This window comes from Danio rerio, chromosome 20, assembly GCF_052040795.2.
Source record: "Danio rerio strain M-AB ecotype USA chromosome 20, GRCz13ab, whole genome shotgun sequence".
Lineage (NCBI taxonomy): Eukaryota > Metazoa > Chordata > Actinopteri > Cypriniformes > Danionidae > Danio > Danio rerio.
The window spans coordinates 38952446-38971763 of NC_141040.1; the positions used below are offsets into that span (position 1 = coordinate 38952446).

At 35.1% G+C, this 19318-nt stretch overlaps 1 long non-coding RNA gene across 1 annotated transcript; it reads left to right on the forward strand.

The window, feature by feature from the left end:
• Positions 1 to 7468: 7468 nt before the first annotated feature.
• Positions 7469 to 17760, forward strand: LOC141379373 (uncharacterized). The gene is made up of 4 exons (XR_015518696.1): positions 7469 to 7639; positions 11602 to 11674; positions 12869 to 14632; positions 14671 to 17760. It is a non-coding gene; the product is annotated as an uncharacterized LOC141379373 (long non-coding RNA).
• The last annotated feature ends 1558 nt before the right edge of the window (positions 17761 to 19318 follow it).

Here is a 19318-nt window from a genome sequence, read left to right on the forward strand (position 1 = left end):
CTCAACCAATAGTGTTTTCAAAAGCACAGATTGATCCTGCAACCTACTTCCCTAAACCCCATCAACAGTGCTTTCAAAAGCAATCCAGAAAAAGAAAAGCCCTTGCAGCAGCCTGATGACATACGCAGTGAGCCACTGGACAATCTGGTAACAGTGGTAAATCCGTCCATAGGGAGATAAGCGGTCAACTGGTAAGCGTAAAAAGGGATGGCATCATACCGGCCCATAACATTTATTTAAAAGATGAAATGCAGCCATACATACCTTTGGCTACATAAATGTATATAGGGCTATGCTTTCAGAATGCGCTGTTGTTGTTTTTTCCCCTCACATTAGTTTCACCTTCTGATTACAATTGATCTGTACATTAAAGTATTTGTTAGAATAGCAAAGTCCACTAAAGGAGATCGGGCTTTCTCATTTATGGCCCCTAAACTCTGGAATAGCCTTCCTGAATATGTACGAGGCTGACACACAATCTCTCAATTCAAAACAAGATTCAAAAATCATACACATAATGCATCACATAATGGCATGATGCATAAGTGTGCTTGATGCAGGTGAGTGGGCTTGACAGCCACCTATAGACACACTTTTCCTGTCTTAATGCGTGGTTACACTATGTGTGAACTATTTTAAGTAATATAAGCTCTCATTTTTCATTTTGAACAGTTTAATTTAAAATAGTAATTTATTATGTCAAACAGTGTATGCTCAAAGGGATGGTAAATTAGATCTAAAATATTTTCAAGTCGACACTACGTTGTTGCTGGCCACTTTTTTCTAACTTTGCTTATGAAAACATTATTGTTCGGATTTTGGGAAGAGTTTATGGTTATGGATATGTGGTTTGCTAGGTAATCTGTACAATAAGCCCGTCCTTCTTATGGACTTGTACCACAAAACAATCCCAAGCAATCTTTTTCTGATTAAAAAATGTAGACAGTACCCTCTAGTGTAATTGTCATCTGAAACATGAGACGAAATGTACCCAGAGCAATGCATTTCTTATAGGCTAAGGAACATATTTCCAATAAACTTGGATATTTTTTCAGATTATTATTAATTTAGTATTTTCATTTAAATCAGTTAACTGCACTTATATTAGTTGTTAATATTTTTAAAATGATCTTGATAACTGTCCGCAGGAATCAGTTCAGGAGGGCTTGATGGCAGGGTAAACAACTGGTGAGTATGAAGGTTTTTGAATAGTCTAGAAATGACTGTGTGTTTGCAGAAACAGATGGTTGATGAAGGGAACTGACTAGAGGAAGATGATGATGATGAGGAAATCCGCATACGATTAGAGAGTTGGGAAGACTTGTAACCTTGAAAGCAGACGCTGAAGTGAGGCAGGTGCAGTATTTATATGAGGTGAAATAATGAGGGAGTCCAGGTGTGTGTCGTAAGAAGTCAGGTGATTGTGATTGGTCAGAGTGGATGGTTAATTAGTGGAGGCTGTTGTGTCAGTGTCATTTCTAAATGTACTTTTGTAAATATACTTCCATCTGTCTGGTCTAATAATATCTCGTAAGGTATGGTAAGGTAAAACAGCATAAATGTGCCATATTCAAGTCTTTTATGGGCATAAATGGAAAAGGGCATATAAAGTATTTTTGTTTACTAGGTATGTTTCTGCAAGAAACCAAGTAGAAATATAATAACAATATGGATCATATATGTATCTCTGCTACAAAGTGGAGAAAAGGAGAGAGATATTTTAACTTAACACAGCTGGTCACAATTATGAGTGTATGCAGTACATGTTCAGATACAATATGAAAATGAAAATGGATATGCATTTTAAGATAAAATAATTTACTTTTTGAAAGAGTGTCTATGTAGTTTGGCTGAGCTCCAGAAAATCAATAGAATCGTCAATTACAGATTTGAAAAACAAACAAGTGAAAAATAAAGAAACAAACTCTCTACACAAAGAACCATCCTCAAAGAAATCCTCAGGACTTTCCTAAATAGAACTAATAAACAGATTCATTTTTTATGTGACCAAAAAGTCACAGAGGGGCAATAAAACAGAATATTTTGCATTTCAATTATTGTATCCTATTTTAAAGCTTGTTTTGTCTTAATTCATTTTATGTCATCTTAGCTGAGAACCACTGTTCAGATTATTATATAGTTTTAAATGCTTATTTTAGACTTTTCTGATTATTTTTTATAACTAAAGTCTAAAAAATATGCTTCTCAGTTTGTTCTTGTATAGTTTGTGTTTAGTATAAATATTTATTTAAAACATATAAATATTTATTTGAACACACACACATATACATATACATATATATATATATATATATATATATATATATATATATATATATATATATATATATATATATATATATATATATATATAAAATTGTATTCATTTTTTTCATTCATTTTCTTTTCGACTTAGTCCCTTTTATTAATCAGGGGTTGCCACAGTGGAATAAACTGCCAACTCCAAATCCAGGAGGAATCGGTGGAAACCCACACGAATACAGGGAGAACATGCAAACTCCACACACAAATCAAACCAGCGACCTTCTTGCTGTGAGGCAACAGCGCTTCCCACTGCATCACCTTGCCGCCCCATGTAACTGTATAGTATATACAGTTATATATATATTAATCTATGTATGAAACCTACATATTTATTTCTAATATTGAAACATCATAAAGATTATGCTGAAAGTTTTCAACTTTTTAAATTTCAAAATTCAGTTCCAAACATGTGCGATATCCAGAAAAGGCTAAATAGATTTAACAAAATCCTAAAGCTTAGGAGTGTTATTCATTTTAACAAATGCATTAACTAATGCAACCTTATTGTAAAGTGTTACCAATATAACGATAGCTAGCTTAAAACAAAAAGTTTTTGACACCTTTTTGAAAAGTATTCCAAAATGACCCAATTTGATGATTATATCTTACATAAAAAATGTGAATGAATGAATGAATAAATGAATTTATGATTGAATGAATGATCAAAGTCATTTTGTCATTTGGGGACAAATGTAAGCGTTACACAAGAAAATTAGAATAATAAGGTATTTGTTAGTTTTTAAATTAAAAAAAACCCGGACATGCCTCTGATTGGAATATGATAAATGAATGTTACGGCTGTGTTGTTAATTCTCTGATTGCATCTGTCTTTTCTCACCAAACCCGTGTTCACCAGCTCCCCCAAGTTCAACCCTCTGAGATGGAGCTGTGAGAATGTCCATCTGTGTGTGTTTTCCCTTGGCAAACGGAGAGCATTTCTTAGTGAAGGTCTTGCCCTGCTTCTCTGGAGTAATTGGTTATTTAGTCAAGATGAATTATAAGTGTCTCTGTTTTCCAGAGAATGTCTGTGTTATCTTATGTTGTTGTGGGATGAGCCAGCAGTTTCGCAGAAACAGGGATGCATGTTGTTGCTAAATGTAAGAGAATTTTGACAGACTTCTTTTGTAAATACTGTAGAATGACCGGATAGGATGCTCCATTAAGCCAGTCTGTCATAAAAATATAATTGAAATATCCCCTTTTTATGTTGATAACAGAGCTAATAGAGGTTTAGGTTTGTAAAATGTTCAAAAACTGTACAACCAAGACACTGTATCATCCATGAATTCAATCCCGGACAATGTGGGTGTGCAAAAAAAAAAAAAAAAAAAAAAAGGTGACACATGTTTCCTTTGGTGCATCTTTATAAATTGTGGCAAGTGGAAGTGGGAAGGTCAAGGGCTGCATTCCCATTTCACAAGGGAGCAACAAAGAGATTAAAGCTAAAGCCGGAACTCTGAGTCATGTGTTCACCTTAGCAGACCAAGCAAAAATGCATTAGTCGAAACCTTTACACTACATTAAAGATATTGTTGTTTTCAAAATTGCATTGAAAAACACCGTTACAAAGCATAAAAATAGCTAAGGCAGCCTCTTCTCATTCATTCATTTTCTTGTCGGCTTAGTCCCTTTATTAATCCGGGGTCGCCACAGCAGAATGAACCGCCAACTTATCCAGCAAGTTTTTACGCAGTGGATGCTCTTCCAGCCACAACCCATCTCTGGGAATCATCCACGCACACATTCATACACAAACTCATACACCACGGACAATTTAGCCTACCCATATCACCTGTACCACATGTCTTTGTGGAGGAAACCCACGCGAAGGCAGGGAGAACATGCAAACTCCACACAGAAACGCCAACTGAGCCGAGGTTCGAACCAGCGACCCAGCGACCTTCTTGCTGTGAGACGACAGCACTACCAACTGCGCCACTGCCTTGCCCGGCAGCCTCTTCTATTTTTTGATAATGATGATGTCAGAGATGAGGAAACGCTGTTCGGAAATTATTATATTGAAGCGTTATTAGATTATAAATTATATGCTTTTAAATGTTTTAATATTTTGAATTCATTACTATGATGGTAAAGGTGAGTCTTTAGCAGCCATACTGTACTGCATTTTTTTTATTGCATTATAACACAATTACAATAAGGCAAACATCGAATAACAACTATCATCTACATTTATAGAGCACAAATTATAAAGTAAATAAAATAGTGTTACAAAAAGATACACTTAAACCATAGAATAGACACACAAACACAAAAAAGAAAGAACAAAAAAAAGAAAGAAGGACACTGGGTCTTCTATTAATTTAAATGTATCTTCTTCCACATTTTGATTGTATCAACTTTAAAGATTTACAGTATATCCAAAATTCCTTTTGGAAAACTAAAACAGTGGTTTTGTTTTCAGCCACTTGCATTTATGAATATAATATTTCCCCAAAATTAGAATATTGTTCAATACAAATTGAATATTATTATCTTTCCCTAATAAACCAAAGAAAATATCACTTCTAGAAATTGGGAGGACAACTTGAGAAAAATCTTTAACCACTCGAATGAATAGATTCTGCTATATAAACATTCAAAAAAGAAATGTGCAGTTGTTTCAATGTCAACCTCACAGAATGTACGATTGTTGTGATCAAAATTAAATCTATGTCTAAGAAACTCTAAAGATGGGTAAATATCTTTTTTTTTTAATGTACTTCTTTAGCTTTGGGAGGTATTGGGAAGGAAAGAAACATTGTTCTTAATTCAATAATAGAGCTCTTGGACAAAAGAAAAAAATGTATTTCTTTTAGCTTGTATGGGAAATTTATCTTGGGTTAATATTGATCTTACTATTTTCTTAGGTATTTCACTCAGAATAAAATCTTGTCCATTTATACTGTAAACTACATGCAGAAGTAAAAAAAAAAAAGGTTGATGCCATGTTTTCAGACATGTTTATTACTCATATATCAGATGAGTTTTAAAAAAGTTTATATTTTGAGGAATAATCCTGATTTTAAATGAATATATATTCATTATTTGTTATTATGACCATTTGCCATTTTCTGGGAGAATAAAAGTGACAAGAACAATATTTGTGTTTGAAATGTTATATAAATGTTATAAAGCAAAGGCTTACTGATAAGTAAATAAGTAAAACACAGAATTTATGATTAGTCTCTTAATTTATCCATGGATGTATATATATATATATATATATTTGAGGAATGTGCAATAACATCTACTGTCACTTTTACTCAATTAATGCATTTGTGATTAATAACATCTTACTCGCAGACATTGCTCTCACAACACTGTATGACAGATAACTCAATATAATATCTTAAATATTTATCAGCGAAGACACCAGCGATGCAAAAGTTAGCAGTTTTGCTGGATATGAGAATCAAACAAACCTTAAATCTTGTAAAAACAGACAGAACAACATTCTGTTTTTACATTTGAAACTTAAAAAATCTTTTCCAACAATAATATTTTCCTTATAACAAAATCTGTGCTCCTTTACATTATTAATGTAGGCTGTCTGACTGCAATGCTGTTTGGGTTGAAAAAAAAATATTAGCAGAGCTGTTATACAAAAATAATTGGTCTTTAATCAGCCGTAAAATACACAGAGCTCATAAGCAAAACATATGCCCACTGCCAAGATCGTCCATCAAAACGCCAATGTTTACAAGAATTGAATTAAGAAATAAGCTCTCACTTTGACACACTTTAAATAAAGCTGGGTTTCACACAATCAATTTGTGTTGGCTTAACATGAAGGAATTAAGTTAATTGATTCATTTTTTTAAATTTAGGTATATTGAAATAAAACAATTAAGTCCCCCCCCCTCAAAAGAAACAAAATATTTGTGCTGTTTCAGCTCATTTAAAAAAAGTAGTTTGAACAAACAGCAAACGTAATTTTTTTTAGAGTGCAGGACAGTACAGGAAAAATGGCAGAATACTTCCACAATCAACATAGGCTCATTCTGAAAACGTAGCCCTATATACACTTCTGGAGATTGCGAATTATGTAGCCAGAAGTACGCATGGCTGCATTTCATCTTTAAAACCAATGCTACGGGGTGGTATGATGCTGTTCCTTTTCTTGCTGACCAGCTGACCGCTTATCTCCGTATGCATGTTTTTTCAGTTTGTCCAGTTAGCTCGCCATGTACGCCGGTGGACATGAGACGCAGAGGAGATGACCACAATGACAGGGTTCGAGTCTGGCGAAGAACGGTTCCAGAAAGCAGGCAAGACAAAAACAGAAGCTAAAAAAATAAAATGAACAAGTGAATACCAGGATGAGAATGTAGTAAAACGTGGTAAAAATCAAACGAGGGCTTTTCCTTTTCTGGACTGCTTTTTAAATTTGTCGGTTAGGTTTACGAAAGTGGGTGTTTAGGGCAATCTGTGCTTTTTAAAACACAGATTAGATTTTTAGAACAGCAGGCGCGAATGGCACTCGCGAGAGAAATTGGTGGATTCTCAAAAACAAACTGTAAAAAAAAAACTTAGCTTCTGGGATGTATTTGGTGCTCTCCAGAAATGTATATAAAAGTAAGTTTTCAGAATAAGCCTGGGTTATCCACTGTAATTTACCACTCTGACCCATATTGCATAATAAAATAAACTGATTATCCTTAATTAGTCCTGGTCACTCATAACAAAGAAGTCAGAAAAAAAGTACTGTTTCCTGTGCCAGATCTGACCACCCCAACGTCCATAAAGCAGCTCCAGCCAAGATAAAGTCTTTGATCTTTTCCCTTCTAGATAAACTGCAGCCAATTCATCACCCTGCTAATGTTTAAAGCCTAGTTTAGCTCCGTTTCTATGATAAAAGTAGAGGAAAGACCACAGCATTCCAGGCACAAGTCATCAATTTAAAACAGGCCACAGGGACCTGCGAGAGGTGCAGAGAACCCATAAACCATCCGAAGCATGACATTTGGTGGAAATGAGGTTTACTTGCTGGTTAGAAAGTCATGAGGGTATTTTTTTTGAGAGGGGGACAATGAATCTGGAAGCGTGCCTTATAGAATTAACCCCAGCATCGACCCAAAGGGACACATGTCAGGGTGATCTAATGGGGTTAAAGCTCACTACAAAAAGTGGCCGGAGTACGTTTACAAAGACAAAGTATCAGAAGATGAGAGGCAGTCACTTGACAGGCGCTTTTTAAGCTTCTCAGTTGGATACTGAGGATTTCGAAGGCAAACATAAGAGAGTGGGTGCTCTCCAAACAGAAGCCAAAGCAACAAGAGTGTAAGAGCAAAACAAGTGCCAAAAGCAACAAAAGGTGAGCAGCCCGGCTGAAAATGTACTAAGGAATCGAAATGTCTGAGATGGAGGAAAAGGGGCTCCTGAGTAAACATTAAAGCCATTACATTTGATTGCACACATAACATAAATATTTGAATTGCTAAAAATTTGGTTTGACTGACTGTAGGTTAAAGCCAGCATATTTAAATACAGGCCATAATGTTAACACTTACCAAGGGAACAATGCATGTGAAAAAATTTGGCGCTGATGAATATATTATTATGCTACTTGTTTGTATTGTGTTATGTTTTGCAGATGCAGTTTAGCTAAATTATGCATTGTAAAGACCGTACTGTAATTACATTAATAAATAAGCAACCTGATATTCATTCATTTATCAGAGGTCGCCACTGCGGAATGAACCGCCAACAATCTGATATGCTCTATTTTTTTGCTTTTTATTGTAAATCTGCAAATATAAAAATGTGACATGCACCAAAAAACTTGCAGATGGTGAAGAGAATAGTTTATAAATTTGTTCTCAACAAAAGAGACAAAATATATAATAATTTTGCTTCTGATATGAAAAAGATCAACTTTATTATATTATACATTTTATTGTTATATTATTTATTAAAATAAAATGATGTTGTTACGGGATGTGACGCTGACAACAGGGTTGCGGATCCAAATGCAGGATTTATTCAACAGAATGGTCAGGCAAGCAATGGTCAACACAGGGGCAAACAGATGTAAACAGGCAAATACAGAGTCGTAGTCAAATATCAGGCGAGTGGTCAGTAGGCACGCAGCAGGAGTAAAACAAGAAAACAAAGGCAAGGATCAAAACACGGCAAAGCAAAGACAAAGGAAATGCGTTGGAATGTCACTAAACAGTACACAAGACTCAGTAATGAGTGTCTCAAAGTGAGCCGTATACATGTGTGTGTAATCAGTACTTGAGCAGCATAAGTATTCAGGATCAGGAATCATGGTGTGCGTGTGGTGCATGACTGGGTCTTGTAGTCCAAAAATGGCGGATTTGTAGTCCTTTAGCAATCTGCAGCTGCTAGACCCCGTTGGTGATCACAACAATTGTAAAATGGTTGTGAAATACAGTTGAAGTCAGAATTATTAGCCCCCCTTTGATTTTTTTTTCATTTTTAAATATTTCCCAGATGATGTTTAACAGAGCAAGGAACGTTTTCACATAATGTCTGATAATATTTTTTTTTCTTCTGGAGAAAGTCTTGTTTTGATTTCGGCTAGAATAAAAGCAGCTTTTAATTTTTTAAAACCATTTTAAGGTCAAAATTATTAGGCCCTTTAAGCTATATGTTTTTTTGATAGTCTACAGAACAAACTATCGTTATACAATAGCTTGCCTAATTACCCCAACCTGCCTAGTTATTTAACCTAGTTAAACCTTTTAATGTCACTTAAAGCTGTATAGAAGTGTCTTGAAAATATCTAGTAAAATATTATTTACTGTCATCATGGCAAAGATAAAATAAATCAGCTATTAAAAATGAGTTATTAAAACTATTATGTTTAGAAATGTGTTGAAAAAAATCTCTCCGTTAAACAGAAATTGGGGGAAAAATAAACAGGGAGGCAAATAATTCAGGGGGGTCAATAATTCTAGTTTTCCGTATTTTGTGACTCATTTATTTTATTTTTCTTCATTTATTTATGTTTTTGAATTGCATTACAGGTCCTTGATCTTTATTGTAACAACTTTAAACCTTTAAAGTTTAAAAAAGTGACTTTTATTAAATTTTTTAATCGTTTAAATTTATATATTGTCTGAATTTGTGTTGTATATTACGAGACAAAAACCTGGTAATAAAATGCCATTACATTGTCTGTTATTTTACAGATTTATTTATCTTATTATTTCTCTTAATATTTCTTTTTTAATATGACCTTTCATTCACTTTTAATATAACTTTTCAACACCAAAAGTCAACAGAACAGAGTTCAAGGTTCTATAATGCTATTCACAACCATAAATAAATCGAAAACACTTGTGAATCACAAAATACGGAAACTGTTAATTGTTTTATACAGTATTTTTTTAGATAAATAAATACATGAGCAAATAAATAAAGACATCAAGCATTCAAATGAATAATATTAATAATAATATTAATAATAATAATAATAACATAACTTGCAATTGAATGTGCTTCACCAGTTTGTTCTGCCTATTTTCAATGAAATTATGCATTTAATGGCCAATACATTTCCTCAAGTCATCTGCCATAACCACCTTTTCAAGGCAGCAATTTAATGGTTTGGTTTGCTTTATAACCTAAACTTATTGCCCAAATTTATAATTTGTGCCTAGTTTAACATTTTGAAAAGCGTCATATTAAACATACTGTGGTTTAAAACATATTATTTTCAAATCCAACCCCTGCCAACTGAAATGTCTGATTAATCTGCTTTGCTGAGCCCTAAAAGCTGCAGGATGGAGGGCGCAATAGGAATGTTCTCAATCTTATATTCGTCATGCTGATTTGTGTGATGGGAGTGAGAACATTTTAGACAATAAATGAGAAAAGCTCACCTGATTCATTTTTGGGGTGTTGCAAAGTGTTTGTCAGTCCTTAGAAATTAAGCACTCGAGACCGTTTGAGTAGATCTGAAGCAGACTACCATTATTCATTATTAAAGAGCATTTTTGGCTTAAAAAATGGGGCTACTAGAATAAGCGGGCTAAGTAAAATCATTCAGCCAACCAACATTTTTGTTCATTTAATGTCTGCCCATTATTTAACCAAAGTGCCCAATGTTATTATTGTAATCTTTATGCAGTTGTTCCAATTATTTAAAAACCTAACATCAGATTTTTTTTTCATTCTTGTCTGCGAGGGTTTTCAAGGGGGTAGAGGGCTACATTAAAATATTTTAAAAGCTACAATCAATGACAAATACTTGGGAACCACTTCTCTACATCAGCAGGAAATTCAGGATTGGAAATAAACAAGGCCTTATTGGATGGAAATGAGCATTAATGATAATACCCTATGAATTCAAGATTGGGAGACAAAACGCCCCTCCACAATCATACTGTCACAATTAAAGCATAGATTTATACTTATTTTAGTGCTGACCAGTTTAATAAAAGACATTTCTATTCAACTAATCAGTCCAATCAGATGCTTTTAGTTTTATTGCATTATTGACCGTTTCTTAAACTTTGAGGCAATTTTGTAGCTGTGAGCAAGAAAGGGCATCAGCGCCCTTTTTGTCTCAGGAAGCTGTCACGTTTTCACATTGGCCCCAATATGCTTACTCTTTTCTATTGTGCTTTTATTGAGTCTATTCTATCCTTCGCTCTGGTGGCATGGTTTTGAAGTCTGTCCCATAAAAACAGGAGTAGACTGAGCCAGGTTATTGGGTGGTCTAGAAGAATAATTGGTGAATCACAGCTGAGCATTGAATCCCTGTACAGTAGGCAGCTTTTACGGATTGCCCATTAGTAGCGGTAGCTCTCATTCTCTGTCTGAGGAGTTCAACCTACTCCCTTTGGGTCAAAGGTTTCAGATGCTTTTTAGTAGGACAAAACTTTACAGGAACAACTTTGTCCCATGAGCTATTATTGTTCTGAATAAATTGTATGTTTATAATAATTTAAAATGTAATGTAATTTAAAATGTGTATATGTGAGTATGTATATGTGTGATTTAATTGTTTGTATCAAACGCCCCACTTTGCAGCAAAAAGATCTACCTACGGGTACCAATAAAGTCAACTGAACTGAACTGAACTTTAGATTAGTTATTAAACATTTTAGCTGAACAATAAATGTCTTATTTTAAAAATTGAGGTCGACAAATTAAATACAGATTTGTGTGCCTGCCATAGTGGACATCATTCATGTGCAGCCAATGAAGCATATGTGCATTTGTAAAAGCTCAAATACAGCATTATTATAGTTCGTTGATCAGTTATGGAAGAAAATTAATTTACAGTTTTATTATTTTTTTTAGGGGCAGCATGGTGGCACAGTGGATAGCACAATCACCTCACAGCAAGAAGGTTGCTGGTTCAAGCCCCGGCTAGGTCAGTTGGCATTTCTGTGTAAATTTTGCATGTTTTCCCCGTGTTCGTGTGGGTTTCCTCCAGGTGCTCTGGTTTTCCCCATAAGCCCAAAAATGTGGTACAGGTGAGTTAGGAAGGCTAAATTGTCTGTATTGTATGTGTGTGAATGACTGTCTATGGATCTTTCCCAGTGATGGGTTGCAGCTGGAAGGGCATTCGCTGCGTAAAACATATGCTGGATAGGTTAGGTCCATTCCGCTGTGGTGACATAATAATAAAGGGTAATAAAGGTACTAAGCCGAAAAGAAAATTAATGAATGAATGAATTATTTTTTAGGACCCAATAATATTTTTGTACACCTTGACTTTTTACATTCACAAATAACTAGATTGCACACTGCATCAAAGGAAATATTTAGAAAGGAACAACAGGGCGATGCAATGACATGTCAATTCATAACTTTTTGATTTAGTGTCTAATTGGTATTGGAGTTTGTATGATCTCATTTATTATAGTATGATTTTCTCATCCTCCAATGACGGTTGGGTTTAGGGGTGGGTTTGGGGGACCTTCTAAAAATCATACATTTTCATACAAATTAATCCACTTTTCTGAGAATAAATAAAATAGTTACTTTCCTTGTGAGATCAGGCTGAATAAGGACACTTGAATTCTACAAATTAAACCAATACATCATTTGTTAGTGGAATTCATTAATAAAAACTGATTTCAGAAAACTCTAAAACTCTATTTCAGACATTCGTGCACAGGCAAACTATGCAAAGAATCTCAGGTTTAATCAGAGGTGCTTTTAGAGCTTTCAGCTTACTTTAGTAAAGGCCAGCTGTAAATATAGCTCTCAGGTTGGCTGCAGATATCACGCAGACCTCTGGATATCTACTGATAAGCAGGAATTGTCAAAGCTGAGCGGCCTCACTGTCCTGCTATCCAGAAAGATCCTCACTCAGACTTTGACAAAGAACATGACAAGTCCTGTGACCTGCTATAAAATGTTTATTTGTCTACATGACCTTTGCAAAAGCTAAATACATCCTATGATACAAAATCACATCAAATAAAAAAGCAATGGCTATAATACAGGTAATGCCAAATATGGTGAAAAAAGTAACAAAGTTTGAGATGTCAGTGGTTGAAATTTATTTCCAAATTTGCTTACAAGGCCATTTTATTTTAGCCACTTTTTCTTTCCACAGTCGATATATTGATTTGATGCTGGAATGCTGTCAGGAACATATCAAACATGAAGGTGAACAGCTCCTCTGGTTCACAAGGCTGAATGTGCCATTCCTTGGCAGAACGCCCGACTCGGAGGATAAGAACAGATAAATCCAGACACACTCCTCTCCCTTTGGGAATGTTCATAAATATGTGGGACAGAACTTGCTAGTGTGCAATTTGTGTGCAAAAAGTTTTTGACTATGACAATCCCAAACAAATACCATCAAAATCATAATAAAACTAGTGTAACATTTAGATTGCAAATTATAGTTGTAATAATTGTAGATTTAATTAAATGTAAAACAATTATTTAACTTTAAGTGAAATCACTTAACCACCTTCATCACCCATTAACTTAAAGGGCACCTATGGGTAGGTGGGAGGTGGTGGGGTGTTTGGTGTTTGGGGGTAGGTTATGTCGCGGACGAAAGTGAAGAGGGTTGGGGATTTGCGCAAGAAAGTGAAAGTGAACAGTGGACAGGGGAGGACAAAAAAAAACTAATTAAAAATGTTTATTTTACAACGGCACATTGTTATTTTTTAGGTGAACAATTAATGTAATACATTTTTTTTCACTGAAAAAAAATTGTTTGGTGATTTTCAGTAAAGGTTTGACCATTTGCTTCTGTATTTGGAGTATAATTTCCTTCTCTATTGATGTCAGTTTGAAGGCTTCAACCAAAATATTCTTAACCACAGCCCTCTTACCGCTAGTTTGCTGTAAGAGAATGATGTGCTAATGCCCCACCCCCTACTTAATATTTAATATCAGATGGAATTACATTAATGATCAAGGTATAGATATACACACTACATATTGCATAGGGACCCTGAGCATGCGTCAATAGTGCTGCCACATTTGTACAGTGCTCCCAGGACAGAAGTCATTCAACCGCACTAGTCAAGACTAAAGCCAATGTGAAGATGCTGAACTTCAGCATTGTGTATGGGTGTAATGGGCGGGTGCAAACAAAGGCAACAAAGCATAAAGACATCACATTTCATAGGTAAGATTTCATTTTGTACATTTTTTATGTCACAAACTTTTGTGTTAAACAAGTACTTATGATAATACAGTCACTTATTGCACTGACCATAAGGAAAAGTAGCACCGACTCACATTAACTACACGGCTAAGGCTAGTTGTTGATTAAAATAAGCAAACAATGTAAATGAAATATGAAATCAAGATGCTGCGGTGCTAGAAACTTGTATTATTGTTGGCTAAGTGAACGAGTCGTTCGTAATGGGGATTCACAATTCATTCACAAAAGAATGAGAAGTGAAAGCAGGAGAGGGGGTGTGTTGCAGGACATGGATTAGATCAAATTTAACAGGTAGTGAGAATAATACATTTCCATGCACACAAACACACACTCTTTGTCGGTAATGCTCATGCGGTCACTTAATCTCTGGCTCTGGATGGCCAGTCTTCCACTGCACCTGTTCCACATTCAATTCAAAGGAGCGCTACCCTGTCCTAAAATGGCGGCTCTATTGACTCATTCCTTACACTGGACTACAATAGCGTAGGCAACATCTAACATAAATATCTATGTGATCAAGGTACTGAAAAAAGTCTCAACAACTTCCACTTCATGCAGACCTATAAAAGAGCTATATGGAAGAGTTTTGTGTGAAATGTGTCATTCAAAGAAAAGAGCTTTACTGAAACTACAGACTTATATTTTCAGACCTATCCTTTCAAACAAACTTAAAAATCAAACCACTACAACAAAGTAATAGTAATTTGCCTCACTTGTCAACATGGTGCCAGTGAACTGCAGAGCTACAAAACATTTTATATATTTATAAAAGCACAACCCTCCACAGGATTGACAGCACTGCAGTATATTATTGCGTATGTATTTCCAACGTCTTCATTAGTAAACAAATGAACTATGCTGTAAGTATATTGTGGTATCACGTTCAGTCTTTTGTGCATTACATGCGCACAACTGCCATCAGCAGCAATAATTAGCCAGCTGCAGTTCAGCTGCTGGCCACCAGTGTCGCTAATAACAGAGATTTAAGATTTCTTCACACAGCACATCAGAAGAGAGTCAAATGTGGCTTGAGTTAGCAGTGAGTAAAACACTTCATATTCATGGAACACACTGGCTACAGTTACTCTCACTTTCACACCCAATATTATGCATTATTTTGTCAGGATGTTGACACTCCTTGACAGTCTGTGTGTGTGTGTGTGAGCTTATGAATACTGGCCTTTATGCCAGCTATGCAGTGGAGTAAAGCCAACTCCCACCTTTTAATTTAAGGTGGAGGAAAAAAGAAAACAAAGTATCACATGCTCTTTGTGACTTCAGTGTCCAAGTCTTTTTATTTAATGGTTTAGTTCGGGTCCCTCTGAAAGAAACTACCATGCATGTGCTACAGTATAATACATTTTAATGTACTTTCTGGGACTGTACTGGACTCGCATTTACACTGGAGTTGTTTTCTTTAATCTACAACTTTTAAATGAACCCCATGTTTGGCTTGTATCGGGTTTCATTGCTCATTTCTCTGTTGATTTGGTGGTTGGTTGGTTTAGTTAGTTGAGTAACTATCAGAAGCTTGTGGAAAAGTGAGCGCTGGTGTTGGGGCGGGGGTGGAAGCAGAAGGTCGTGGATGGTCTCTCCCCTCATCCACTTGCACAAAGGAGGGCTTTCTTTCCTCGTCCCTTTGCTTTCTTAACTCCTGTCGCCATTAAACCCCCAGCCCTCCACGGTTCATTGGGAAAACAGTACCTAACGAGTGGAGCACCGCTGCATGAGTTGGTTTAAAAACACAGTAGGAGGACTAGACCACACCAAAACCTTCTCAGATCTGATCCCTCTAGGAAGGGTAACCAGAGATTTTTACCTCCAGCCATGTCAAAGGAGAGGGGTCAGGTTTAAACTGGGGGCATGTTTATACCACAACAATGTATTGCAAAAGGAAGAGGTTATGTTTTTGAAAAAAATTGTAATACCTGTTTGCATGACGTCACCATTTTTACAATATTGCATTTATTGTCTAGTTTACATATAAAGATGACAACTGAATTGGCTTCAAACAATGACATCTTACAACCCATTTAAAAAATTTGGCATTTTCAGCCTCTCATAATGTGTTTTTAGTTTTTGGTTGAAAGTTGAAAACGGTGTCATGTAAATATCCCTCGAATCATTCTGCCGTGTACATTTATCATGGTATTTATAAATTATAAACATCATTAATAACTCTCACGTTTTTTTAACCATTGCTCATCATTTTAAAAAGGTTATTTAAAAGAAGACCAAAACTTCAGTGTCTAGAAACATCATAAATATATTCTTCTTTACTATATCATAAAAAAAACACTTTCACTGACTTTACTAGCTTTAGTCCTGATGATATTTTCAGTGAGCAAAGGACAAGGGTGCAAGACTTAACCGAACTACCGTTATCTCCGATCAATCAGGCAACGCTGCATCAAGAATTCTCATTCATTTATGAGTGATATCACCACATGGGCTCAGGACAACTTTGGCAAACCTTTGTCAAGTAGCCCATTATGTAGTTACATCCACAAATGCCAGTGAAACTGTACTGTGCCAAAAGGAAGCCCTATGGTAACAGTGTCCAGAAGCGCTGTTGACTTCTCTGGGCTCGGAGGCATCTGGGATTAACCATTTCACAGTGAAAATGTGTATAGTGGTCAGATGAATCAGGTATTTTTTTGGGAGAAATGTACGCAGTGTGCTCCGGACTAAAGAAGAAATAGATCATCCAGAGTAAAAGTTCAAAAGCAAAGATCTGTCATGTTATTGGGTTGTGTCAGTGCATACAGTATATGCTCAAGTACACAGAGATTTTGGAGCACAATAATGCTGCCTTCTTTTTCAGGGACACTCATGCATATTTTAACATGACAATGCAAAATCACATTCTGTACACATGACAAAGTCCTTTTCTGTGGAGGAAGAGGATACAGGTACTTGACTGGCCTGCCTGCAGCCCCGACCTGTCTCCAATAAAGAATGTGTGGTGCGCTTTGAAGAAAAAAATGCAACAACATATGATTCTTTTGCTTTAATGTCACAAAAATTATGAAATCTTGCCATTTCACTGGGACATTTTTGCCCTGTTGGTCCTGAAAGGAAGTATTATAGTACCTAGTGTACAAATGTAGCTACCTATCGATCTACCTAAATAAATAAATTATTTTGCCAAAAATATCCATGACAATGATTGAGATCCTAAGATATATTTGTAAAAATATCTTTTTGGTAACAAAGATAAACTGTTATTTTTCTTTCAAATTCTTTAAATGTGCTCCTCTAACCTGATAAAAAATGTATTAGCAAGATATTATTGTAACTTTATCCTCACAAATATAGATTGAACCCTTTCACTCATTACTAACACTGTTTTTGTTTGTGGTGATTTTGACCCTAGTAAAAACGCACTATGGAAAAACACAGCGAAAGACCCCCAAACATGAAAGCTATTAAGATTTTTACAGCCGAATATCAACATTATCTAGTGTTTTGCAGTTTTATTTAGTTCCAAGTTCAACACAGTTGTAATATGTTTTATTTTCTCGGGATCATTAGAAGGTCGTAAGCACAAGCCACAAAATGTTTTGCTTTGCATTTCCAAAATTAATAGAAAACCATGCTAAAGTCAAGGTTTGCTTTTCCCACATAAGAACAATGCCAACAACCAACATTGGAGACCACGGACTGCGTGACTGCTCCTGAGTGCAGATGGTAAACATTAAAAGCAATATAGCATTCTCATAAACGAGAAGAGTTGTTTTTCTCACAGCGGTTTTCTATTAAGTCCTCAGATGTAAACCATGCAGTGTATGTAATTGGCAATTAAACAGAGGTTAACGTGGACCTTGGTGCATGTGTGTGGTTGGATACAGCACGCATATGTTGCAGGTGGCTCTTGTTTTTGCTTTGAAGTAGCAGTGCACAAAATGAGGATCACTGCCATCATGCATCTCTGGAAGTCTTAAAGGGACACGGTTAGGTTAGGTGGTTGTAAATTATCCTGCTTATTAAACCGCTACACACCAAATAAATAAATACATGCAATACTGCTCTGAATTCAATTTGTTTATTCGTAACTTTTGCTCCACTAACAAGAAAAACTTTCCATTTTAGTCAATTAATATCCAACCACAATGTTCAAAACAATTAGCCTATGAACACAGACAAACGCTACAATAACAATATGCAGGTATAAAAAAAGCAAGTCTTTAAGTAATTCAATCTCTAAATTAGTTTAATTAGTGGTGCTTTTTTGTTTTGAATTTGGTTTGGACCTTGGTTTAAAGTGCCAGATGGCATTGATCTAGTGAATGAGTGTATATATGGTTTTAACTGGTATTTAAATGTTTTTAAATTGATTGAACACTTTTTCATTCATGCAAATAAGGTCATGTATTTGCTTCTTACTGACCTAGTTAAGCCCAGCCTAATTAACAAACAAAACACAAGTGATTCACTCGATCTGGATCACTGAATCAGTTGCTTACTGCTACAACAGAGTGCAGAGTGCATGCAGAGTGCCCAGCCATATACACAAAAGTACTTTCCCATACATTTATCAATGCTAATATGCTATAAGCCATGATTCAAGCAAGCAACAATGTGTAGCACATTACAAACATTGATTCGAAACAGTAAAAGTAACTGAAAATGACACAATGACTGCGAAATAAAAAAAAACAACTCTTTGTTGGTATAAGCTGTTGTAAATATTCATATGAATAAAATGATTTTACATCTAGGACCTGACTGTTGCACTCCTTTGGATAAGTCAATTTTACAAATGAATCGTGCAATGCAACTTCATTAAAAAAATCAGCTCGAAAATCACAGACCAGAAAATGACGGTTTATTTCTATAGCACAATTAAATACAACCCAAGTGGACCAATGTGCTTCACAATAACTAAATAGCACAAACAACAAGAATAAGTCAAAACAAAAGCAAGTTTAAAAAATAAAATACAAAGAATAATAATGATAATAATAAAATGACAAAAAAAAAAAGAAAACATTTACTGTACCTGCTCAAAAACCAGTAAAAACAGGATATAAAATCCAGTTTATGTGTTACAAGTTGGGCCAGATAGAATCTGTGGATGTTTGGATGTTTTTTGCTATTTCTGTGAAGACTTTTGGTAAAAATCTGCAGAATTATCTTGGGAGTATCATAACTAAAACCTTAATATGTGAAATAAAAAATAAAAATTTTTTAACTTTTATTTAATGTTTCAAATGCAAATACAATTAGATTCACTTTATTTGTTAAATAAAGCAAGTATCTCATATAATATATCTACTAAAAGACAGAAATTTTTACTTTACAAACTGTATTGTACATATATCAGATGAACATTTCCATATTAGTCAATACTATTACTGTAATTAATTTAAAAACAAA